At 37.5% G+C, this 27,982-nt stretch overlaps 2 long non-coding RNA genes across 3 annotated transcripts; one reads left to right on the top strand and one right to left on the bottom strand.

Annotated features, from left to right (window-relative positions):
• On the bottom strand, window positions 1-10,364 carry LOC124153428. 2 transcript variants are annotated; one of them, XR_006863645.1, is made up of 4 exons: window positions 10,058-10,364; window positions 8,740-8,979; window positions 4,883-5,363; window positions 1-440 (listed from the first exon to the last, which is right to left on the bottom strand). It is a non-coding gene; the product is annotated as an uncharacterized LOC124153428 (long non-coding RNA). The 2 variants fall into 2 exon arrangements; XR_006863644.1 differs by lacking the exon at window positions 1-440 and having other exon boundaries at window positions 4,852-5,363; window positions 10,058-10,361.
• Window positions 6,251-27,961, top strand: LOC124153431. Its single transcript, XR_006863648.1, has 4 exons — window positions 6,251-6,416; window positions 6,897-7,244; window positions 11,999-12,105; window positions 27,056-27,961. It is a non-coding gene; the product is annotated as an uncharacterized LOC124153431 (long non-coding RNA).
• Window positions 27,962-27,982: the final 21 nt, after the last annotated feature.

Raw genomic sequence — 27,982 nt, 5'->3', positions numbered from 1 at the left:
TGTCGTTAAAAAAAGATATATATTTTTTAACTTTTACCTGACATTCGGACCTATGTTAAATACACTAATTAGGATCTGGGAGGGGCACGTGCCCCCATGCCACCTCCTAGGTTCAAGCAAACAATTATAAAAACTGATAAATTGCTGTCATAATTTCCTTAAAATGTTTGTGCACTTTTGTCGTAATTATTGTACAGGGAATGTTACTTTGTTATTAATGTCATGTATTTTTTTGTCTTCAATCTTGATGACTGTGAGGGAAAGCGGTACAGACATGTTTTACAATTAAGTACAACAAACACACCCAGTTTAGGCGAGGGACATAAATGTCCAATAACTCCTGTAACACACTTTTATTGTCTTCATCCATCTCTTCGAGGCCCCAGAGATATCTTCTGTCTTCGGGGCCTCAGCTATTTTCTCATCTTCATTCTTCAAACCTGAAATAAATTGGTTATTACAAAACCCAACTTAATATCCAGTCATGGTTGAGCTTCCACGCGAGACAGACGTGGGCTGGTGCTTCGCTCGAGACAGGCAGGTGCCTTAGTGATGTGTTCAGTTGCGTCCAGAGTATAAGTGCATTCAATTACGAGGATAACTTCCTACTCAATTTAGAAGCTCGAGTTACTAATATTAAGTGGAAACCGCAGTTTAAAATGGCTAATTGCAGTGTATGTAATGTGAATGTTCTTAAGCGCCAGCTAAGGATTACCTGCAGTGAATGTCAAACTCAGTGTCACGCTACTTGTGTTCACTTGTCCAAAGAGGATATCGAGTATATTGGCGCTGAAAAGCAAAGTTGGCGTTGTCCTACCTGTGCTGCGGAAAAACGTAAGAGCATGTCAGTAGTTCCACTGGCGGATACGGACACTGCTAGTATCTCTCATATTATAAACCTTCTAGAAGAAGCTAAAGAGGACAGGAAACGCATGGAATTGGACTTGAACAAGGCTATTGAGTTTGTGCACAATAGATTAGATGAAAATACTAAAGTGCTTCAAGAAAACTCAACGCAGATTGCTGAATATTTAGCGACAATAGACTTACTTAGGCAAGAAAATGTTGGCTTAAAATCTCGAGTGAGTGAATTAGAAAAGAGGTTAGACGACCAAGAGCAATATTCTCGCGTTAATGACCTTGAAATACACGGCATTCCCCAGCAACCAAATGAAAATACCTTAGAAATCGTGAAAAGTGTGGGGGACGCCCTTGGTGTTAAAATAACCGACGATATGGTGAACACATGCCACCGATTGGGAAAGAAGGGACACGAAGGCGGAACGAGAGGTATCATAGTCAAATTCGTCCGTAGGTATACAAAAGAAGAAATTCTTCAAAAGAGGCGAGTGAAAAGGACCTTCTCCACACGGCACCTGGGCTTGGCGACCGATACTCCGGTGTACATAAACGAGAGCCTGAGTCCAGGTCGGAGGAGACTCTTCGCTGCTGCGCGTCTTGCGAAGAAAGAAAAGGGATACAAATATTTATGGCTAAGGCATGGGACAATACTTATGAGGAAGAAGGAGAATGATCAAGTAATCACTCTGAAATCCTCTGATGACCTGGAGAAACTGTAAGCATTCTGTGAGTGAGTTATGTATGTCTTCAACCTATCTTTACTAACAAAATGCAGAGTACTGTTAATGATAGTGAATTTAATGGTGGCAGGTTCCTTGTCTTGCATCAAAATATAAGAAGTCTAAGAGCTAATTTTGATAAATTTGTATTTCAACTAATTAATCTCGATATAAAACCCGCTGTAATTGTTTTGACAGAAATTTGGGTCAATGACACTGAAGTATCTATGTATCAAATAACTGGCTATCGGAGTTTTGATGTGTGTAACAATAACTATAGGGCTGGAGGAGTTATTGCATATGTAGCAGATACTTATGAGTGTTCTTCTATTGATCTGGGTGAATTAAAAACTGCTGATATGGTTAAAATATCAGTAGGGATAAATGATTCTTCTTGGATAAGCATTATTGGTGTATATAGACTTAATTTTAATCCTGTTGAACATTTTTTGAGTGAATTGGAGAATGTATTAACCATCTCTAGTGAGAGGAATTTAATTGTAATTGGTGATATTAATTTATGTATATTACAACCCAACGATATTTCCTTTGAATATCAAACCCTTATGGCTAGTCATGGACTGGACCAGCTTATTCGAGTACCAACTAGAATTAGCAAAACGGGTAGTACATGTATAGATCACATTTTTTGCAGAAGTAGAGATAACTATAAGTATGAGGGAAGAGCGGACGATTGGGGTTTAACAGACCATCATGCTGTATCATGTTCTTTAAATATTAATGTACCCATTAATATATACGAACGAGTTTATCGAAGCCATTGCCGGATAAACTTTAACCATCTAAATAATAGTTTGCTAAGATGTGACTGGAATGATGTTTATTCACAACAAAATGTCAATGAAGCCTATGAAATATTTATAAATAAATTGAAATGCTGCATTGAAAAAGCTGAATACGTGTCAGACAGTAACAGATCGGGAGGAATGAAGAGGCCATGGATGACTTACGCTTTGTGCGGGAGAATTTCTAGGCGAAATTTTCTGTATAAAAAAATGAGGAAACACCCTGAAAATGAAAAGCTAAATAGGTACTACGTTTCGTACACGCAAAGATTAGAATATGATATTAAAAAGCGCAAAGAAAAGTATTACAGGGACCTATTTGATAGTAATGTCAATAATACCGCTGCTCAATGGCGCATTTTAGATTCACTCACGGGAGGAAAGCAAGGAAATGAGAATTGTGTAAAAATTAGAACTAGTAATGGTATCGTTGTCACTAAGTGCCAGGACATTGTAAACGAATTTAGTTCACATTATGGTAAAGTAATTCAAGAATTGACCCAGAACAATTATTTTGAAAGTAATACGAATAAATACAAAGAAATATTCCCAACCTCCAATTCAATTGACTCACTGTTTTTTGTTCCTACTGATGCGAAAGAAATTAGCAGCATTATTAAGGAATTAAAGTCTAAAAAATCTAAAGGTGTTGATAATATTTCCACACAAGTTATAAAAGAAGTAAATGCAAATATTTCGGAGGTCCTTGCCCATATTGCTAATCTAAGTATGTATACTGGAATATTTCCTAAACAATTAAAAACTGCAATAGTGATACCAATTTTTAAAAAAGGTGATAAAATGAACGTAAATAATTACAGACCAATATCCCTATTATCTGTATTTGCTAAAATAATAGAAAAAGTTGTTAAAGTCAGACTTCTTAAATTTCTAAATCAGCATAGTTTTTTCAATAAAAACCAATTTGGATTTATGAGTGGTAAGAGTACAGAGGATGCATTATTAAAATTCTGTTCAGAGCTGAACGACGGACTGAATAAGAACTGTAGAGTTGCTGGCTTATTTGTAGACATTACCAAAGCCTTCGACTCCATTAATCATAACATACTAATGAATCGATTATGGGAAGCGGGTATACGTGGAACCGCATATGATTGGTTTCAAAGTTATCTTTGTGATCGAGATCAATGTGTGCGTCTCAAAAATTGCTACAGTGAAAAGATTCGACTCACCTGTGGTGTCCCACAGGGTTCTGTGTTGGGACCCATACTGTTTTTAATATATGTAAACAATTTATGTGCTGGCAGGTTTAAAGGTCAATTAACGTCATTCGCAGATGACACTGCACTAAGTTACTCTGTTAATAGTGTTGATGATCTATATGAACACATACAAAGTGATCTATTAACACTCAATATGTGGTTTTCGGCTAATTATATGTTGTTAAGTGAAAAAACGAAATATATTATGTTTAGCATGTGTAAATCTACCTCAAACAAAAGTAAACTATACTATCAATGTGCAAATTGTATAAAAGATAATGTTACTTCCTGTGATAAATGTATTTTGATCGAACAGGTTAGTCACATAAAATATTTAGGTATATATTTTGACCAAAATTGTAAATGGAAGTCTCACATAAATAAATTAAAATCAGAAATGATTACTATTGTAAGAAAATTCTACTTCCTCAGATACATATGCCCTGAATCAGTGTTAAAAATGGTATATTATGCTCTCGTTAATTCAAGATTGCAATACGGAATAGCCTGCTGGGGTGGAGCATATTTTATCAACATTAAACCATTGATAGTGGCGCAAAAAAGGGTTATCAGGGTTATAACACGATCGTATAGGAAAAGCCACTCATTAGATGTCCTCCCACTAAGGCATTTATTCATTTATAAAGTCCTTAGAATATTCTATAACCGTAGTGGTGAAAAGGCCCGACCACAAAACTATGACATTAGAGCTTGGAGAAACTTCCATATACCTAGGCCGACGACCGAAATTTATCGACAGTCATACAATTACTTAGGGCCTAAATTGTTTAGCATGTTGCCGAGTAATGTAGCAAACTCGGAAAAAAGATGGGGATTTAAATCCGCAGTTAAAAAATGGCTTATGATGTGTGAGGAAGTAGAGTTTCTACTAAGAAAGGTGGGTTAAAAAGTTTACAATAAAAGGTATATTGTATATTCTATGTATGTAATTATGCGTTTATATAAGAAAAATAAGAAAAATAGTTATCCTTGTCCAAATATTTGAAATACGTTTTGTAATAATGAATGCAATCGGCAATAGAACAAATAACTGAATACAAAGAAATTTTACTTCTCATGTGTGCTAGCACCAGACCTATGTAAAAAGTTTATGATGGTAGCCCCAAAACTACTAAAAGGGGTACCTATATATTCCAAAATATTTAAGTATGTTCTAAAATGTAATATTTGATTGTAAATGGAATAAATTATATATTATTATTATATTATTATTAAAAAGTAGCCCATTAACAAAACCAATCCCAGTTAATACTTTTTCAGTGCCTTGTCTGGTACCATTATTTCAGCGCTGAAACATTTTTTAACTTGCTCCTTTGAGCCAATTCTTTACGTGTACTTGTGTTACCTAGAGCTCATACTTGGTTTTACCAGAGTGAAATCACTTTCTACCGGGAGTGTCTCATAACTCAGGTAGTGTTTTTCATGTTTCCCTTCATTAACCACTCAAGATAACCTGATATACCGACATTGAAAATTCACAAAGGCACCGCATCGGAGAAAAGCTGCACTCAACTCAGCCTCAAACTCAAATTGATGAATGGTGTCCAATTCCTGCGAATCAAGTTTTCTTCTCTTCTGAAGTTGAAAAGAAAATAGAAATGTGAATTAAAGTAAAGTATTCCCGATTAACGCGAGAAAAATAGCAAAGGACATCCCACGAGGCCATCATCTGCAAGCTCCTGCCCTTTGGATAAGTATCCTTTCTTCTCTTCTCATCCTGGATTGGCTTGCACCTAGGGATAGAGCGGAAAACGAAATTAAACTTGGGTCTTAGGTTACTTAATCACGGGCCATTCCACCTCAATTCACCAAACGTTTGTCCCTTTTGATCTCAGAGTTTGATAAAAAGGCACAATTTTCGGGAGGGGCGGAACTCTCGTCTCGTCGTCGTCGATCTTGTTATAATAATCGATTAAGGATTTATCATAAAAAACATTTGTCACGTGTGCCATTCTTTTACAATGATAAAGAACTCTGCCTTGGTGATTGGCACCAGGATTCTTTAACACGTGAAAGGATATTATTTAAAGCATGAACTTAAGAATGCACCATGTAACCACCCAAGTTGTACAGGAGAATGGACAGAAAATAGAACATGTTCTAATTTGGTTCCTTAATTCACGTGTTAACTCGTAGGTACGTGCCTAAATCTGCGAGGAACCGTGCAAGCCACCATCAACGCCAGGCAAGGGGTGATTCCACGCCAGGCATGCAGTTCTCATCCGAGCCTTAATCAGATACGCGCTCGTTTACTGGACAATAAACTTGTAAATGTAACTTGCACTTGTAAAATTAAAGTAAGAGCTCAAATGAGCTCAGAGAACTCTGCAAACATTTCCTGTAAAGCAAACTATTATTAGTAAACTATGAAGACTATGTAGGTATGTGACGTCACGAAGGGTATTTTCTGCCCTTTTTTGTGTTGACTGTTCCCCCACCCTCACCGTTGCCGACGATCTTTAAGTAGTACCTTCCCCCAACCACCAGATCCACCCAACGACGCGCAAATCGAATCTCTTCAGACCGCCTGCGTAATGCACTCCGACTTAAAATCAAGGCCAGCAATTTTGACTCTGCCATGGACAATTTGTGCCAGGAAACCTCCCCTAATATCCTTAGCAGTTCCCCGCCTTCCATCATCTTTTGTTGCTGGTGGGCAGTAAGTAAGAAGTAGTGCGTCACCAAAGGTTTTGATGATTAGCTCACATTCTGCCATAGTGAAGGTTGAGTCTCACAGCAGTTCGGTTAGTGCGGTGAGGTGGATGATCTCTCGCCGATGACTACTGGTAGGTGATATGTTTGTTAGTAACCTATTGTTCCATGCTATTTATACTTATTTAGACATGTTTTTGATAATTTATGTGCAAGAAGGCAGCATTCTTTGGCAAGAGGATTTCGTCAAAATTATTGGAGTTTTTGTACCCGGATTTTGGCATAGACTTATCATGTTTTGTACATATCACAAAAATCCGCCTGCAACAGCAAGGTTTAGTCACGCGATACATTTCCACGTACAAGTTTATGCCTGAATTCATGAATTTTGTACACGATTTCGCACATGATTCGTCCAATTAAAACTTTTGAGAAAAGTACATGAACTTGTACTAGTTACAGTGTAATGCCAGGCCCTCAATAATGGCTTTAATTGGTATGAATCGCATTTTTTTCCGCTGTCGCAATTCCTTCTTGGCATATAAATTGAGGTATAGTGTCATCCATTGAAATTTTTTGCGTTATAACTTAAGGACTATTTCTTTTCTTTTTAGAGTTTACGAGAGTTGGAGTGAACAATTTTAATTAATTCATTGAATGAAAATAGAAACCTAAAATCAAACTTTCAACGATCTCTTTCAAGCCTTTGGGTCAACCGTCGGAGTATTATCATCGATCATACTGCTAACAAAATGCATATCTTATGGAAATAATGTGAAGTTACCTGCTGCTTTACTCAAGAGCAGGAGCAAGTGTTACTCAGCTATACAGTGAAGTGAAAGTGTCAAAGGTTCATTGTCATTTGTGTCTTCTATGTGAAGTGTTGGTGAATAAAAATACCTAGGGGATTCGACGATGTAAAGCTAAGCTCTGCCACCGATGGACCTGACAGCAAATAAAAGGTAGGGAGTCATCTCGTCTTGCATTGTGAATCAATATGAAATTTAAGCTTTTTCGCGGAAAAAAGTTCAATCTGGTTTTAGGACTCACTTTCTATGAGGAGAAGGAAAATTCTTCAAAACAAGGTGGCGTCTTTTTGAAAAATGCACGATTTTCTTTGAATGCTGGTTCAAGTTTTTTTTTGTAATATAGCGGGATAAAAGAAAAAAGATTTCAAATTAGTTCGATAGGTTTTAAATGCAATCATTGCACTTTTTACTATCGTGTGACGCTACCACCAATTTTCACTTGCACGATTTAGTTTAATTATGAATTCATATGAAAATTAATAAACTTCGCAATGTTGTATTATATAAATTGGACACCTTATGAAGTTCAGCACTCAAGCGTCATTCCTAACAGATAAAACTCCATCAAAGCGTCTGAAAGTGCAAGTTATGTGCTGATCAAATTCTCAAGGATGTATGTATGGAGTGAGAATAGGGTGATATAGAAAAGAACAGCTGGATCACCACATGGGCAAAGTGGGTTAGATTGAAAAACTTATTTGGCTGGGGGAAGTAGATAAGCTTCTTCCCCCATTCCCTGTGCGCCCTCGAAACATTAGCATGCAAACCTACGTGAAGCTGTGATTGCAGCGGGCATGACCCTATTCTTTCACCCATTTCATCCTCAATGGTGATAACTGGATAATTAACTCAGTCTTAAGATTGTGTACCTATCTCTCTCATGAATGATATGACTTAAAAGAACATACTACTACCGCTCGACCAAAGAGATCTTTGTAACCGTTTGGAAGATGAAATAAAACGTGAGGAAACTGTCCTGGTATATTTGTAAAACTCATCGTGATTTTCGTAAATTCAAAAATTCAAACATTCAATTATTCGGCGAATGTTTTGCCACCTACACTCACGCCAAAGAGGCGGACGAAGTCTCTTAAATTTTATTTGACTACGAATTATTGAATTGCGCAATACTGACAATCAAACCTCGCAGGCCTAGACTGAATTACCGGTGAGACATCCATAAACATTGTCATGCAAGAGCGCATTGATTAAAATCCATTTAGTTAGCAATTAAAAATGACTGCAGTGGGGGTGAACCGAACTTGGCGTGAGCTGAAGCTGATATTTGTTTAATCATTTCCAGATTGCTTTTTCTTGCGGTATGCAAGCATTTTAATGACGGAAAAGGGGGCTTCCTTGATCGCTAACGGACTCTCCTTCACTTAACCGCTATAACCTAAGAGCCTCTCTTGGGCATACCTCTTATTGTTAGTGGCGCCTAAAGTGCACAATAAATGATAACTACAATGGTTATATTTTGGGCAGAATTAAACTATGAATTTGTAATTATTTAAAACATTTTTAACTTACTAAATATGATAGTTTTTATACCATTATTGAATAATAATGCCAACTAAATCAACGATAACTAATTTTAGCCGTGACAAACATTTAATTCAAATAATGAAATGAATAAATAATGACTTACCTCGAGTAAGATTGCACGATAAAGATCAAGAATGTTGTATGCCTTCATGGATAGAAATCAATTACATTGGTTGCTCCTTATATTTTCCTTGAAGTAGCATCTTCCGCAGTTACATTATATATTCATTTGGTTACATAGGCTCCAGTGTTGTCCACAATGAACAATTTAGCAATCCTTTTTGTGCAATGATGACAGCATCAGGCTAGTCCTCACGGATATGGCTTAGTTGAGCATGGATATCTGGGAAACGAATGTGCGAATGACCAGTAAAAATAAATACTACTGTCATTTTATTTTTCATTGAAGAGTTACTCATTTCAACGACGGTCAAATGGAAGACTAATGGCTTAAAGATTCAGCTAATGGCACTATTTTGAGGCCAAGAAAGGTGTGCCATCTACTGACTAACACCATTTTTATCAACAAACGCAAGAAGCCTTAGAAAGCGTAAGCGATATCTGTGGAATTGCGGATGAGGATGATCACATGGTTGTCTGAAATTATAACACATATTATTACGAAGATAGGAGTTCTTTGTTGATATTGAAAGCTCTGTTTTGTCATTGACTAGGTTCCACCGTATATTCTTGACTTGAAAAAGATAAATAATTTGTGCCAGTCATTTTAAAGTTTAACCGCGATTGTACTTAGGGCAGCAATTATGAGAATATCAAATAGCAAATACGCAGCTTACATAAAGATGGGCAAACTATAGAGCATATCCGTTTCGCAAAATCTTAACCGCCGAAATAATATGGAGATGCCAAGAAAAATAGGCCGGTATTATCCCTATGTGATTCTTATAATAGCGGGTTAAAATTTAAAAAAACATTATTATAGATGGGTTCAATACGTCTTGAATGCAATGATTGCACTTATACTAGTGCGTGACACTACCACCAATTTTCATTTAATTGAATGGAATCTTGGATGCTCAATGCTTTAAGGTCTTCATATTAAAATAGTAAATAAATTTGGTACATGGATGGCAATCAAGTGAGTGGTGAAGGGGATCATTTTAATGCACTCTCTTACGGACTCTCCTTCACTTAGCTGCTGTAAACCTCTTTTAGCCATACCTCTCACAATTATACTTCTCGATTATATACTAATCGCATAATGGGATTAGTTATTTTTTATCGTTCTTTAACTCCTCAATATCTGTTCACTGCCCATCTCTGCTTCTCATTCTCCAATGCAATAATTTCACACGATGTGCTATAGTAGTGACGTATGCGCAAGAATAATCGCGATCACACCAAAATTACAACTACCACCTCTTTTCAATATGCAATAAAATTGTAATGTTCTCACTTACCTCAGTCAATACCGCTGCATTTCGTCTTTGCATTTCTGTTGATGGTTGAAAGTAGTTATCGCTCCATATCCTCGTTTCCCGTGAATGAGACGGTGACTTCAACGAACGAAGAAACGACTGAAAATTGATTTGAAGAAGTTAAAACTTGCAGACTTGTGATTATACCGGAAAGACGGATGGTGAAGGACTAGGGGGTGTGTGGGAGAAGGGGAGGAGCTGGATTGGAAGCGACAGTTGAACGTAGTTCGTTGAGAAATTTCTCGTCCATATCTATCGTTTTTTGTTAGGCGATGAGGTGTTCTGCATTGACCTTCGATATTACTGGAAAATTCAAGAATATTGATCCACGTGTATTGTACCAATTGGCCGTTGAAAAAATCCCGCGCTATTGTAGTATAACAGCGCCACCGGATGAACAAATATTTTTTTCGCGCGATATAGTTTTTTAAATAATATATATAATATCGCCGTATTTACTGATATATTTTATTGGATAAAATTTCAAATGAATTAAAACCTACGATATTCAGTTGCTTCTATGGTTTTCGTTTCCATAAAAAGAAAACGATTCGAAATTACCGTGACGTCACAGGTATTCGTCATGTGGCTGGCGGAGTGTCGGAGGTCCCCCTCCCTCTATGCATGGACTTCACTTCGCGGCTAGATCTCTTGGGGTAAAGAGGTGAGTACTCGACCAATTCTTTTGACGAAGGATTTTTCGTATTCTCTTCAATGTTCTGTCAATTCCCTGTAATGGAGAATTATTCGCAAATACCATTTATTCAACTTCAAGTAAACTTGATCAGATTGGCTATTATTTTGAATAAACAATTTTTATTACGCCAGCCGTGTGCAGACTCAGTCTTGAATACCACGTGAGGGATCTCCCGTATAATTTAAAGTTAAGTTCAGGGTAGTGTTTTTTTAAGAATGCCGGTGATAGGGAAATATCCCCTCAGGTTAAAATCGTCCTGCCATCACTCTCAATTCTGTGAATTTTGAATTGAAATAATATATTTTGTGAAAAGTATATCGGCGATGGTCGAAATGTCAGAGCGATTTTTTGTGACGAATGGTTGATTATTCATCGTGTTTAATGCCTCTTGACAAACATAAGTACTAAGTGTATTCGTTTCTGAGCGTTATTAGAGTAACTTTTGAAAATTGCGTTCCGTTATGGAGTGTCGACATTTGCAATGAGTAAGTAACCTGTGATTAGTTTAGCCTTTGAATTGATTGCATTTCTTAGGACATCAAAGATAACGGTTTGAATACAGGAATCATGATTCTTGCAGCCACCCGGTAGCGTACTAACTTTCCTCCGGTGGCTTAGAGACTTTTTTCCGAAAGTCAAACTGATGATTTTTATCGCTGTGATTGTAAATATGAGGTATTAAAAGTATAAGTGGAACAACCCATAAGTTATGAAACCCAACTGCTTCGTCTTTGGTTATGAGGGACCCAGAATTTTCAAAATTTAGCTCCTATCCGTGAGCATCACTCATCAACCCTGATTCGCCCTCTGAACATTATCTCTCATTGCTAACTGAATGTTGAATTATGCCACATATTTATAGTGTCTAAAAGGCATTTTACAAAGTACTCGATATTTAAATCAAGGAAATAGCAATCAACTACTTCCATTCTGATATGTAACTGCCAATCCGAAGCCGCTGTAAGAATCGGTCATATAATTTTCATGAGTAAGAACTACAAGAAAATATTGGCGATTCTATTTGCATTTGCAGGGCTTCATTTGGAATTTTATTTTTTCACTTATACATTCCATTAATCAATATGCATTCCACCTTCATGGTTGTTAGAGTGACAAATTGTTCTAGGTTTTACCTCTACCATTATCCTTTAGTAATGCTCCATGTTAACTGTAAACTTCAAGTGCGTGAACATTGCCAGCCTCTAATGCGAACTTTTTCTTTTCAGGTGCTCGAGTAATATGGGGTAGCGAATAAACTCCGTGATACGGGTGGGTTTTAAAGGGAGAATTGCGATGAGGTTACAAAGAAGAGGACGAAGACTAGAGAAATTAGGTGAGTTAGTATCATCCAGTAAGTGAACATTATTTGATGGATATTTAAATATTCCCATGCAAAGGTCTTCTACTTCTTTTTGTGTCTCTTAGTAGTAACATGTTAACCATATCATGTTCAGTTCGCACACAAACTTATTCTGTGATAATTGTTTTGACTAGAAGGTAGATTTTATAGTTTACTATTTTCGATAGTGTTTTATGCCACACATACTCAGCTGATTAACCAGTGTGATCCTCCGTGGCAATGTTGCCTACGAATGCTACAGAAGTAATTTAAAATGTTAGAGGTTTGCGTAGCTCATGTAAATTTTGAGCGATTACATTTTACTATATAATGATGCCATGTGGAGAGGGATGGAATATCTCAAGCGCCATTTCATACTCTTCATTTTTGGTTCCTTTGAAACGATATCCGAGGCATTTCTTTTCATTTCTAATCATCCTTTTGTCCCCCGAGAGTTGACTTCGTCAGGCCATCATGATAAATGCTTCAAGACACGTCCGATTATAATTGCCCGTCTTGTACTTGAAAATTTCACGGGGCTTCTATTCTCTCCCACTCTTACGAGAAATTCCGCATTCCTCACTCGGTCGATTTAATTTATTTTCACATGAACGAATCACCAACAGTTTCTCCGCTGCTGTATTTGTCCACAATTCATTGCCATAAATATTAAGTTCTGCTGAATTGTTTTCTTACTTTATGCTTAAATTTTCTTCTCTTGTAAGTAACTAGATCCTTTGTTTTTCTGAAAATCGCTTTGCCTCATCTATACTACTGATTATTTCTCTCTTGCTCGTTCCATCGTTGGTATTTCTGCTTCTGAAATACTATAATTGGTCTCTTCCACTGTTTGTTTCCCTAGTTGTATGTTATTATTGACTTCGTTTTTTTCTACACTGTAATATAATGGTGATTATCAGATGACATCTTTTTAAATGTTGAAAAGTCTCTGCTCATGGATATTCATTACATTAAGACTCCTGACAGGTTTTCTTTGATTTCATCAAACCTTTCTAGATGTTAACTTTGAAAATTACTGAGAAATAACACAGCCTCGTGTCACCCAGTTACTAGTTCATGATTCTTAATGGCTAGGTCCTAATTTTATCGCTCCCACTAGTTGTATTTTAATTGTGGATGATTAACCTGTTAATGTTAAGCACCTCAACTTCTTTTAAGATTCTACGATTTGAATTCTTTATCTACCATGCCACTGCTGCGACAAATTCTGGTCTTATTAATTGGACTCCCATCTTCACCCTACTCGAAATCCTTTTCGATTTTTTTCGTGGCAAGTCTCCCTTCCTTGTAAAACTCTTCCAGTTATACAATCCATATCTTCGCTTGTATTGATTTCAGTCATTAGTTCTCCGTTTTTTGTCACTTTCGTTGTCTCATCTGACCCTCAATATTTGAAGTGGTTCCTCTGGCCTGCTTCAACTGTACCCCTTGCATGATGTTTTTGAATGCATTCGTCGTTCGTGTTTCTCAGACCTCCCTGGCTTTCCGACAAATATCGTTCCTCATTCTCATTTATCATTTCTCAGTTTTCGTATTCTTATACTTCGGTAGTATCTTCAGCGAAATTCAAGACTTTCTGCGTGATCTATTTGATTTTCCTTTTCCGTAGAACTTCTTTAACTGCTTCCTTTATTTCACAGCTTAAGTTTTTCTTACTCTCTTCTTCCTGAAGTTAAACTTGATACAGTTATTTATTTAAATTTTCTACTTGCCCAATGCTTCTCACCGCTTACTCCAGTTCTTTAATTATTTTAGGTAGACATTACATCGCTATAAGTTATAGCCACTGTCGGTATAGTTAGGTCCTAGGGTAGCTATTGTCGTCCTATTCTTGGTTCCTGAATATTTCTTTTAGCCAGAATTTAGTCTATTTAGAATCTTCTCGTCTCTACTGGCATTTTCCTTGTGTATTTTCTTCGCTTGATTTGGCTTGCGGTCAGTGCCAGTCTTAATTTTGGATTCATCATCCCTCTTTCACGGTTATTCACTCGTCTTGACCTTCGCCGGTGATAGCATTTCTGTCACCGAGAGTTTCTTCACCTCTTACCTGCTTGATTACTTCTGTGGTATCTTTATAGACCTACTCCACCCTCGCATCTTTTAGCATTTTTTTGTAGGCTTGAAAACCTCCAAAGCTGCAGTAGTTCTGACTTTTGGTTTTTAACGTCACCATTACCAACCTTTTATTAAACTATGTGTAGCTTTTTTATTGACTCTCTTTCTAAGTTCCATCTCCACCTCGTCGTTACCGTTTAGCAATCTTGCGTGTTTATTATGTAAGTAGCTTCCACTCCATAAGTCTCCTACTTCAGTCCATTTCATTTATCTTATTCGTAATACTTCGAGAGTCATTCTTTAAATTTTATCTTCAGGTTCTCTGGCCTTTGAAGCGATCTCACGATTCATATTCTCATCTTTAAGAAAATGTATCGCACTTCTTCAATGTACTCCCTCGTGTTACCTGAAATTCGATTGGGGGAGTATCCTTGTTTAACCAGGACATATTTTACTCTTGAATAATACCATCCTGTTTGAATTGAGTGGGGTAGCTTCGACTTATCTGGATCATCGTGGTGGTTGCCCCTAATCTTCTATTGCCCCGTTCACACTACCATCATTGTCAACCAGCGTAAAGAAGACGTCATAACCAACGCGCGTTCAACAATACCATGGTTAGGCACTGGCGACATGTGATAAGTGGTAAAGCAAGTCCAAGCAAAAAATGAATTGACAAGAGCAAATAATTTGTTGGAAGGAAATGGAGAATAGGCAGGAAAAATTTCTTATGTTGATTGTAATGATTGTCAATGTGTATGCGTATTATGAGCTGCTTATGAATTAAATAATTGCATTCCCGCGTCTTCGAGCATTGTTCCTAGCTACGTAGGAGTTAATTCAGATGTGTTCGCCCAACTTATCGTTTCATCGATAGCGTTGTTTGCATTTTTTTACTGCTCTATTGAATCCGAATGAAAGTGACTATTAGTAATAATTTGGTTGGTATCAACAACATAAACTACTACTTGCCCTATATTCGGATGTGTAGACAAATCATTGATGTATGTGAAGAAAAGGGAACCTAATCTTGAGCCGTAAGCGTCAATTGAGTCATACTTTTGGTGATTTGGAATTGAGATACACTTGTCGCTGCATAGCAGTCATAGATATTAGTTTTCTTGTTTTGAAAAAGGACATGATCCAATCTGATGGTATACCATAAATTTAAACTATTTTACTTCAATTCAATGGTGGACGAACTTGCAGACATGTGACTTGAGTATTGTTGAACTTCTGAGATACAGTAAGAGAGAGAATGTGGAGTTTTTTGCGATATTTAGTGTCACCCGATGTTTCTCACTTTATATTCTCTAGTTATATCTAACCAGCAATTAGTCTGACATTTAATATTGGTATGGGAGTAACTTGTGTTCAAGGATGAACGTAAGTGATCTTTAAAATGAGACAAAGAATTCTTACCAAAACATTAAGTCATTGTGACCATCAGATTTTGATTAAGGTAGTTTGGCACATTTAACATTATTCTAGCAAAATGTTTATAGAGATTCTTAAATATGTCCGTAACAATACAATGCGAGACATTGGCAAATTCACTACGACGTATAGTATATCTTATAACTTACATCAAGTTTAATTATTATTTATGTTCAACAAATTACGGAATTAATCTAAAGCACTTTTCTTTGAATTAATTCTGACAAATAAAGTTCAATAAAATCGTACGTATCCTCTCCGAATGCTTTAATTTCAGTTTTCTTTCCTCCTTTACCACCTTGTTGCTGCTTCGCCTTCTTTTTTTTAACCAGCTTTTAACCAACTTGCGTTCACACACGCATAAACTACCGCCAACCATGGTCGGAAAGCAGTGGTCATAATCCGAACCACGGTTAACGGTAACTTGCGTTCACAGCTCGCTTTGTAACCATGGTCGAGGCTAACCGGCGTAAAAATAGCGTAGTGTGAACGGGCTATAAGTCGCGGTAATATATTCGTTAAATAGATATCACTACGCCTGTAGAGAAAACTGTGTCACTTTACTGATAAATTTCTTGCTCCTTCACACTTGAAGAGGAGCTGCTGTCATCTCCCGTCTGTGGTAATAGGAATACTGGTTGGCGGCATCCTATCGCCAATGTTTTTAAATAGGACTATTGGACTGAAACGCAACAAATCAATCATAAGCAGTGACAAATATCAAAAGTTACCCGTGTGCCTCTTTCCATGAATATTTTTTTTAATAATTCTTGTTTTCCTGATCACCATGATTGTGGTAACCCAAGTATATATGAAGAGTACACATTAGTGACTTGGAATTATGTGAAGGGAGAAGTTATTAAACTGGGCACATTCAAATGGCCTTTTTGGTACCTGTTAATATCAATGTTCGCTATCGTATTCTTTAACTAACCTAAAACAAAGTTAATCCCTAACTCCAGCCGCAGATCTCTTTATTCAATATGAATGGCAGCACTAAGAGCTGTTGCTGAAAGGCGAATCTCCCGGTTCATTTCAGGAGTTGCAATGCTATTGGGTATGGCTTGAGATCTTTCGTTAATGAGGAAGTTTAAGAGCAACTGACAGTAACTCAGAAATAAGACTCTCCTTTCTAATATTTCTGTATTCATTTGCGGTAGACATGTAGAGATGCCGAGGATTTTGATACTGAATGGCTGACTCCATAATGACGAATTGCGAGCATGAAGCGAACTACGACAATAAATTCATCAGTTTTCCTTTATCGTTTCTGCACCTCATCGTTATTCCTACAGATTATTATGATAATATAGATCATCTGCGATGTCCTTCAAGAGGTATTAATCTGTTATCCCAAAGGATCCAACGAAGACTGCGGAATCCGTCAAATAATTATACCTTATGCCTATACTCATCCATTGTAGACTTCTATTTATCTTAGTTGCCGTGAAAATTTTTACGCGTGGCGTATTTGACCGTGCAAGATGAGAGAAATCTCATGAGAGACTTCTCATGAATATGCTTTTAGAGTTTCTATATCGATATTATTATTTGAACTTCTAATGGATCTTTGTGGTGCCTAATATATCGATAGTTACCAAATTCACTCACTGATATGTATTTCGTCGGTATTACCGGCTCATTGTCTGAATTTCATCCTTTGTATGCTTCTATTCATATCGGTTGTCATTGTTTACCTAAAACTCATTTTTATATAGCATATTATTAACGGCTATTCCACTACCAATTGTACTATAGTTTTCAATTATTTGCAGACACCCTCGATACCCACTTATCTGATGGTCGTTGGAAACTTGGAAGGTCGGCAGATGAAACAACATGCGCATCTATCGTTGTCACAACACCAAGAGCCGACGAGGAGCCCCATTGGAATTAAGACTAGCGAATTGAATACACTGAGGAGACACACACGTCCACGCTCACGTTGTGACCTCGGAGTGTTTTCTTTCGGGTTCCGAGGCGAGGTTTTTCCTTTCATTAGATTAATATGTCTCACTAATACGTGGCTACGTTGCCGAGGTCTATTTTGTCCGCGGTGGTTGTCTTAAAGGTCTAGAAGGGTTGTCTTAATAATCATTTCTTTATCACTCATTAAAAGGGGAATTCCTAACATCAACATTATGTCTATGCAGATGACCAAGGAAACATGTAATGCTGAATTTTTTAAACTTGTATAGTTATTTAATTAAGACTTAGGCTCAGAGATAATTCGCATTGCGAAGATTTTCATATCACATTAGTAAACCTAGGAGCGGTAATGCCGGAAAATTCTTGAAATGTCTATAACGCATGGGTAGGACTCAAGCTTCGGTAGCTCAAGTTTTCAGCGACCCGGCCCCGTCAGTTAAATGGGTGTGTACCATTGCTGTAGTTGGGCCGGTACCAGTCGGTACGGCGCACCCCCTAAACTCCAAACTCGTTACATGCGTACCGGTTAAACTACATTTTAAAATCTGTTTAAAAAATAGCCCTACTGTAAATTGTTCAATGGATTTCAGAAATAAAAATCGGAAAATATTTATGTACTTGTTTACAGTTATCTCGAGGCATAGCTTGGAGCTAATATAAAAGTTTGACATTTCAATCGCGGCCGGATGTATAATACATGCTCAGCTGTTGGCAAATTTTGGAGAGTACCGCCTAAATTTTATTCCCAATTACAGCACTGGTGTGTGCACATTATTGATAACGATTGTGCATCTTACTTGTTCACTTATATGAACTAAAATTTAACAAAAATTTCAGCCAATGGACATGACAGTCATTCCCTTTATCCACACTAATGTAAGAATCGCGCACATATCCCGTCAATTTCCGTATTTGACACTGCCATTCAATGAAGCTCCAAATTTGGCGTTTATAAATATATAGCCGCTGCCGCCGAAGACAAACCCAACACCCTTCCCGCCTGCACCTGTGTGTGAACAGGCATGGCACAGAATTGTATAAATTTTTGCATGTCGGGTGTCCACAACGCTGCTGGTACTTGATAGCCTCGGGCCGCCGACATGATGGGAAAGTCCACACGGGATTAATGGAAGACCACAGCTGCAATGTATATACATAGTTCTAGTTACCTTCAGGCAAATAAAATTTAAATTTTATAATGGACTGACACTTGCAAAAATTAGTTGCAGGTTTCTCTCGTTTCCCTTATCAAAACTGGTGCGACCCTGGAAGTAAAGTAGAGACAGAGTGTTTGGTAAAAAACAGCGCATTCCTAATACGAAAAAAATAAACAGCATATATCTGTATCAATTATTTTGCAGAAGGAATGGTACTTCGTGGTAATTATGTACGTATATAGCATTTATTTAATTATTAATCCTCTGCTCTCGCAGTCATTCTTCATTATGCCTACAATTTTGGAATCTATATTTCTTTTTTAAATTCCAGTGGTGAACGCCTCATTCACATGAGAAAACACTCTCATGATGCAAAAATGCATTCACTCATAGGGAAATAAGGTATATTTAGGGGTGTAAACAGAAATTTAAGTATTTGATGATCTAAGTCGTAACTCTTCAATGCTATTAATTGCAAACATTTCACTTCAAAATAATGGAAAAAAGTAGATCGCATTGCACTCATCCGCGCTCCGCGGACATTTTAGTAAACCGATGAAAATGCGACCGAAGTTGCAACAGAAATCAGCCGTCTATGGGATGGATTTGGGCCTCCTCTAAACAGTCCCCTGTGGCATCTTATCAAGGTTTTCATGAAGGTTCTCTTCTCTCCTACTCTGCTTAGGACTTAGCATTTCTTACTCATCGTCAGTCGATCCGTTTGATCCTCATCATTACATATACCTCCATATGGATGTATATGTGAGGTTCATCATTCATAAATATCACCACTTTTCGAAAGCCTCCACCACTGATCTCTTCACTGCTGTCATTGTTCATGTCCCTCTTCTGTAGAGAATCAGTGCGTAGAGATTTTCCCAATGGAACTTCGCAATGAAATGCTATTTTGTTTTCAGTTCCAAGGATAATCGGTTGCGACGTTCCAAATGAGAGAGTAATAGATGTTCGTAGAAATCTCCAAGCGGCGAGCAACAGCTGTATTCACCATACAATACAAGCACAGGCAGTCCTTTTCCGGTACCCATGAAGAAATGGAAGAAGTTTTTGCATATAAAAACATAGCGGACATTAAAAAACATCCAAATTGTTCTAATTAAATAAATGAATGAGGGTCAACTTACAATCAACGTATCCATCTCCTACGGCCGTGGCTCAGACGGCTACAACATTGTTATATGGGTATTATAAATTTTTTGTTCAACTGCTCCAGTCGGCTCCAGTTTTATATTTTATACGCTTACTCAGGCATTAATATCATAAATAACACAAAATATGATAGCTTCCGAGTTTCTATCGTCGGATATTTTGTTTTAAAAACGCCAGCTCGACCCGAAAAAGGTAAACAGACGTCCGCCATTAGGGGGTCGGTATCTCACCACCGGGGTAGCTGGCCGTGGTATCATACCGACCCCTAAGCCGTGGTATGATACCGACCGGTGGCCACTCGTAATCGCTCGGGGGCGGTAAACGCGCTTCGGGGCGGTATGATAGCGCAGGCGGAGTCTCACCGCATGCGGTGAGCCGTTCGTAAAGGCCTCTTGGAATCACGTGAAGGGAGAAGTTATGAAACTGAGCATATTGAAATGGCCTTTTTGGTACCTATTAAAATCAATGTTCGCTATCGTATTCATTAACTAACCTAAAACAAAGTTAATTCTTAACTCCAGCCGCAGATCACTTTATTCAATATGAATGGCAGCACTAAGAGTTATTCCTAACTGAAAGGCGAATCTCCCGGTTCATTTCAGGAGTTGCAATGCTATTGGGTAGGGCTTGAGATCTTTCGTTAATGAGGATGTTTAAGAGCTTCCTCACTAAGAGCACCTGACATTAACTTATAAACAAGAATCTCCTTTCTTATATTTTTGTATTCATTTGCGGTAGACATGTGTAGATGCAGAGGATTTTTATACTGATTGGCTGACTCCATAATGATGAATTGCGGTTATGAAGCGAACTGCGACAATAAGTTCTTCCGTTTTCCTTTATAGTTTCTGCACCTCATCGTTTTTCCTACGGAATATTATGATTATACATATCATCTGCGATGGCCTTCATAAGGTATTAATGCGTTATCCTAAAGGATCCAACGAAGACTGCGGAATCCGTCAAATAATTATACCTTATGCCTATACTCATCCATTGTACGCTTCTATTCATCTTACAATTAGTTCCCGTGAAAATTATTACGCGTTACGTAATTGACCGTGCAAGTTGAACTTCTCATGCATATGCTTTTAGAGTATCTATATCGATCTTATTAATTAACCTTCTAATGGATATTTGTGATGCTTAATATATAGATAGTGAATTCGCTCATTGATATCTATTTCGTCCGTATTACCGGCTCATTGTCTGAATTTCATCATTTGTATGCTTCTATTCATATCGGTTGTCATTGTTTACTTTAAAATCATCTTTATTTAGCATATTATTATCGGATATTCCACTATCAATTGTACTATAGTTTTCAATAATGTGCAGACACCCACGAGACCCACTTAACTTATGGTCGGTGAAAACTTGGAAGGTTTGCACTCGAAACAACATGCATCTATCGCCGTCAGGACAACAAGAGCCGACGAGGAGCCCCATTGGAATTAAGATTAGCCGCTGGAATACAAGAGGATACTCACTCGTCCACGCTCGCGTTGGGCCCGTGGCGAGGTTTTTCATTTCTTTAGATTCATATTTGCACTCTCCGTTTATGACTCACTAATACGTTGATACGCAGCCGAGTAGGTCTCTTTAGTCCGCGGTGGTTGCCGTAAAGTTCTGGAGGGGTTCGAGTCCTAAGTAATCATTTCTTTTTCATTTATTATAAGAGGCATTCTTACCATCAAAATTATCTATGCAGATGACTCATTAAAAAATTAATGCTCATTTTTTTAAACGAGTAAAGTTATTGAATTAAACTTAGGCTAAGAGGTAATTCGCATTGCGAAGATTTTCATATCACATAAATTAAACTTGGGAGCGGTAATGCTGGAAAATAACGGGATTTCCAATAAGCATCGATAGGACTCAATCTGCGGTAGCTCAGTCGCATTCGCGTCCGCCCTCGTCGACTCTTGGTGCCGCGAGGTTCCAAGCTTTCAGCGTCCCGGCCCCGTCAGTTAAGTGGATCTCTTGGGTGTCTACGGATCATTGAAAACGATAGTGCATCTTATTAATTCACATACTTGAGCTTAAAGTTAGCCAAACTTCCAGCCGAAGATACTATAGAAGAACCTATAGGTTGTTGAGTTGAATCCTGTATCACCCAATCATTTTTTCCGTCCTTGTGGCTGATAGCTCTAAAGATGTTTTCATGGACTAAAAAAGTGATCGCTCGAGCCATTATTTCCTGAATGATAGGGACATTTACACAGTCCATTTTTCATACTAACAATAAGCATCCCGCACACATCTCGTCACTTTCCGTATTTGCCACTGTCATTCAATAAATATCCAAGTTTGGCGTTAGGGGTGTTATTGATAAATATATAGGTAGCCACTGTTGAAAACAAACCCAAAACCCTTACCGCCTGCACCTGTATGTTAACAGGCATGGCACAGAGTTATACAAACTTTAGCATATCGGGTTGCCGTAATGCTGCTACAACGTACAACGCTCCTTCGCGCCGCCGACATGATGGGAAAGTCTCACGGGATAAATGAAAGACAACAACTGAAATTTACATGTATATCTAGAGACCTTCAGGCAAATAATATTTCAATTTGTAATGGAACAATTCTGACGTAAACCCTATAAGATATAACTGGGGCCCATAAAAAGTTTATCCCAATCAAAACTCCTTTAACTACCCCAGTATCTGAGCACCCCAAGTACCCCCAACTAAGTAATAATATAAATTGTCCTGTTTGCATTCGTATCCGATGTGATTTAACTTATTTTGGTGAAATACGTCAAGCTATACTCTTCTGCTCTGCCTTCTCTTCACCAGAAGTGAGGGTAATGACCTCCGACGATATGTCTTACACATCACCATGCGCTTCCTCCATGGTTACAATCGATGTCATTGATGACAGAAACATTGTGTTCAGGTTTAAGAAACGTAGTGTTTAGCCTCATACTTATCGAAATAGTTTTTTCAGATATCTGTACATGTTTTTGTGCTCCACCACTTAAGAATCCATGAAGTTCATATGCAGTAGCCGTTGAGGCCCACTTATAAAGTGAATAGTTATAGTTTAAATTACTTGTGGAAATATTTGTTAGCAAACTAAGATCCTCCTTAGCTATATACTTCAAGGAATTCCTCTGCGATCGATAGGTTTGATAATCCAAAGACAAACGAAGGAAAAGACTTTGACAAAAGCTACTCAAATCAATAAGTCATCAACCACTTATAAATTTGAAAAAAAACAATGGTGAATTGACAGTGAATATATTAGAAACAGAACCACCTTCAATGTTCGCCGCACAGCTGGATGCCACCTTTACTGGGTGCCGATGTTGCACATTCCCACCTTTAGGAGGCTCTGTCATTAGATACACGTTACTACAATAAAAACTTCTCGTGGTATTTTCAACATTCTTTCCATGCAATTCTTTACCAAGTTGTTTCTGTATATTTTAATTAATTTTAATTAAGAGATAAAAAATAAGTAGAGATATTCTGAAGCAAAAGACAGAAAAATACTCGAGTCAATAACTAGCTAACTACTTTTAAATTTGAAAAAATGTGGATGTGGCGAGGAGCGTTTTCAAGCAGTACACCAAACTCGAGAGCGATATGGTAAATGATAAGATAAAACTCTAAAATGCACGTTATATCGGATAATTCATGCTTCGGAGGGGTCAAGATTAAACTTGAAAATTTACGTAATAATGGATAGTTCAATCTTCGGAGCGGTCAGAAGGTAAGAAAAAATGGATGATACGTCTTCGCTCGACAGCTTACTCTCGAAGAATAATACTAAGATTGGTTTGCTGTTAGCTGCCGTGCGTTTGAATTGTGGGAAATTATGCCAAATATGCCTTTAGTTTTAGTTTTGTCGACTCATTCTACTTAGCATCTCATCCTCAAATAGCCTGGCCGCCTCCCCGAAAACAAATATTGAGCAAAGTCTCGCACTTGGCTGTTTCCCCACTCAAAACTGGTGCGACCCTCGATGTATCGTAGAGACTAGCTGTTCGGCAAAAAAAAACATCGCATTCCAGAGTCGGAAACAATAAATAGCATACATCTGTATCAATTTTTTTGTAGAAGAAAAGGTATTTCGCGGTAATTATGTACGTAATCTGTATATGTTCCAATTCATCATTCATTTTATCACTGAAGAAATCTTCCGCATGCATTTAAAATAAAATATATCATTGGACAAAGTGAATTGTGACTATACTCAAGTGTGCGAACAGGAAATTTGACTGGCGTCTTGTCAAGTTTTCATGGGGGTTCTTTTTTCTTCTCTACTACTCTGCTTAGGACTTAGCATTTCTCACTCATCGTCAGTCGATCCGTTTGATCCTCATCATTACATATATTTCCATATGGATGGATATATGAGGCTCATCATTCATAAATATCATCACTTTTTAATCAGTGGTGTAGGCTTTCGAAAATTGGTGATCTCTTCACTGCTGTCATTGTTCATGCCACTCTTTTGTAGAGAATCAGTGCGTAAAGATTTTCCCATTGGAACTTCGCAATGAAATGCTATTTTGTTTTCAGTTCGAAGGATAATCGGTAACGAAGTTCCAAATGGGATGTTTTATGATACAAAGCTGCGGTTCCTAAAGTTTTTTCCTCCATTACTCTTCTATATGTAAATAACTAATATTATAACCACAAATGTCAGCGCCCATTTTATGACATAATTTCACTACGAGTAGGTGACACTTTCAGTAAGAAATAATTCTATAAATAGATATTTGATTTCAACACCCTATATAATATGTATACATATTTCCTGGTGAAGAGATACATAACTCCTGGTGTCCATCATTACCAATTACTTTCGGCGTACCCCCAAGGGGTAGGCGTGCCACAGGTGGGGAACCGCTATTGTAAAGCATTCGAATGTCTTCTTTCCATTTATGATGCAAAACACTTTTCTGGATTCATTTGCAACGTGAATGGAAACGTAGTTTTTGAGGTTTATGAACACAAGTTGTTGGCTACTTCATTATTGTAGAGAACTAAAACAATGCCTTCCTACTTCGCTTTATCGCCTGTTCATTCGTAGTTCATTCCGATTCTCCTTTTTGCCTCTAAACGCAGAGATTATCATCTTACAATTACTACAGGTGATATTTTCCTCACTCGGCCGTGCAGTCATTTCAGAATTGAAACGCGATATATTTTTCCATCCATTCTTGTTATTCACGTCTTTGCACGGTAAATTTTGCACTCCACGTTGGTTTGTGCATCAGGCTGTGCAACTTCTCGTCTCGTGGAAAACTGGCTTTGTTGCCCATTTGAATTATTTTTTCCGAATGCGATGGCCTGCATTCGCCCCTGGTGATGAGTGATCAAATTCAGTCTCCGACTCCCAGAACGCTAACTCCTAAACAAAGGATCCCGGTGTTCCTCAGAATTGCTCGCAATAACGTGGGCACGTACAACCTTCGACATATCGTAGGAATGAATTTGTTGGAGAAGAGAGACATCCGTGAATCTTGATACAGTCCTTCCACACACATGTGCCCCTTGTTTTTATCCCCTCACGGTTTTGATTTTGATCGGCATCATGATCATTTCTGGTCAGCAATCCTGAGATTGTATTTACGCAGATCTCACCTGAACTCTCTTAACAGCTGATCTTTTCACACCAACGTATTTCTTCTATTTCACATCCGTCGTTACTCGTTCCATATACTGTATTATAGGTCTTCCTTTTCCGTTATTGTCATCTACTTGTGCCTCAACGATTGTCTTCTTCAGGCCATCATGTCTCAAGATATGGCCTATGAGGTTGTCGTTAGTCTTCCTGCGAAGGTTTTCATGAGGCTTCTCTCCTTTTCTTCTTAGGTCTTCCTCATTACTAGCGCAATCGACCTATTTGATACTCATCATTCTTCTTAGCACCACGTTTTGAAGGCCCCCAGCATTCATTTCTCTGCAACTGTCACTTTTCGTCCCTCACTTCCGTAGGGAAGCTACTCCAAATATAAGTTATAATGTTAAAATAAGTTATAATAAATAAAGTTTCTTTGCGTGTATGTTTAAATTTCCCGCCGTAAGTAGTTCTTTCTTTCGCCTGGGCTATTTTTCTGATAGTAGTAATTCCTTTCTTGAATCTTCCATTGCTAGTTATTCTACTTCCCAAATAACTGAGTTGATATTTCGATAGTTGTAGATAATTTTATTAGTATTTCACGTCACAATAATGCCTAAATTCTTACGTTTTAGGAAATGGATATTCATTCAGGTCCCACAAAATGAGCTAAATGTAGAATATTCTGAATTGAAGTTGTCAAACGAACATTCACCTCGGTTTTGGAGTACTTCTTCCTTATGGTTATTGCATTATATTTGCACTTTATCTCTTTTGCATTAGCTATTTTTATCGCCTGTTTTTCCGAAAGGTAATTTCATCTTGCAAGCAAAAATTCACAGATATAATTGGCCAAGGACAAGGTTGAGAAAATGATTCCGCTTAAGTAATTCCTAAGTCCCCAAATGTGTACATTGATTTAAAGGGCCTTACAAACATTTAGAATGGTTCATTAAGATTGAGATCTCAAAAAGAAAACTAAGTTATCGATATTAATTTCGCAATTTTAAAATTAAGGCGGCAGCTCGATATTTATTAATATTTAGTGTATATATCGCTTTTATAAAGCTAGTAACATGTAATTTAATGCGTATTTTTTAACTTCATATACGCAGCATATGACTTCAAAGCCTAAGGCGTTGGTTATATATTTGACATGATGAATGGATAAATTAATACTTTAAGGATGAATTAATAAATGAAACTAGAGAACTTCCATATGTTTTAAACCTTGAAGTGCGACTTATTATTTTTCTATCAGCGGATTGAAATTTTTGAACATTTTATTTCCATTGGATCAGCAAATATTGAATATGGTGGGATTTTTATTTGCTAATTTTGGATGTGTGATTGACTACTCAACGTTTAAAAAAATTCTGGATCTCTGAGTCGCATAAAATTGAGTTAGCTGTAGTTAGTCATAAAAGAGATCAATGCATGGGAATATTAAAAGAACGTAGTGCTATTATAAATCTTTTCCCTATGATTTTTTCCTATGACTTGGCTTTTATTTAATTTCCACCTTGCTCATGTTATTATCTCCACAATTATTGACATTTACTCAGTGAACTAACTTTGAATCTCTTTTCTCTTCGTTGCAGAATCAGAGAGTTTGGAAAAAATATCATCCAAGCAAGGAAAAGTGGAATCACCAAATGGAGAAGTTCAATTCATCGGCTACAGAGGAAATAAGAAGAGAAATAAGTCTTCAATGTGGGAAGATGAAGTCTTCAATAGATGAAGTGAAAGGCTCTTCATCGCTAGGAATTTTAGGCTAATGAGGGATATTTTTATGCGATTCTCTAGGGTTTACGTCGATGCGTCTTTTATTAATGCAATCCCGTTTACACACAAATGACACATGGTACGAATCAAGATATGAAGGAACAGAAAGCAAAGCGTCGAAATTGACTCTGAGAGTAAAGAATGAATACATGGTTATATGGTTGCAACTAACGAGAGGTTATGATGAATGGTACCAAAAATCAAGTGAATAAAAACTCACAAAGATCATTGGCCAAGATCAAGGTAGAGAAAATGAAAACAGCGCTAAATAAATCCCAAAGTCCCCAAATGAATACTGAAATAAAAGGCCTTATAAACCTTTAGAATGGTTTATTTAGATTATGAGATCTCAAAAAGAAAACTTAGGTAGGGGTGTGTGTGTGCGTGTGTGAGTGTGATGGTAGTTTTTTGTTTTGGGGAGGGTAGTGCTATGTATATTTTTGTATGTGCTACTAATCCTACCTCTCCACAGATTCGATTCATCGCTGGATTTGAAGAAAAGAAGACAACGGTTGAAGTGCGTGTGTGCGTGTGCGCGTGCGAATGCGTGTGTTAGCTTTGATTTGGGCCATTCAGGCCGAATGATTTGCGTAACGTAAGGATAGGCGATTAACATGCGTGCGTTATTTTTAGCCCTTTGAACCAAGGTTTGGTATTCACGCTAATCCATTGCAGCGTACAGGAATGGGACTTTCACTTGGATTGAGTGCAAAGGTACCCCCTGTATGTTGTCGTGGAGTGCA

Source organism: Ischnura elegans, chromosome 2 (genome assembly GCF_921293095.1).
Source record: "Ischnura elegans chromosome 2, ioIscEleg1.1, whole genome shotgun sequence".
Classification (NCBI taxonomy): domain Eukaryota; kingdom Metazoa; phylum Arthropoda; class Insecta; order Odonata; family Coenagrionidae; genus Ischnura; species Ischnura elegans.
Note: the sequence above shows the minus strand (reverse complement) of the source record. Positions and strands in the feature narration are given on the sequence as shown.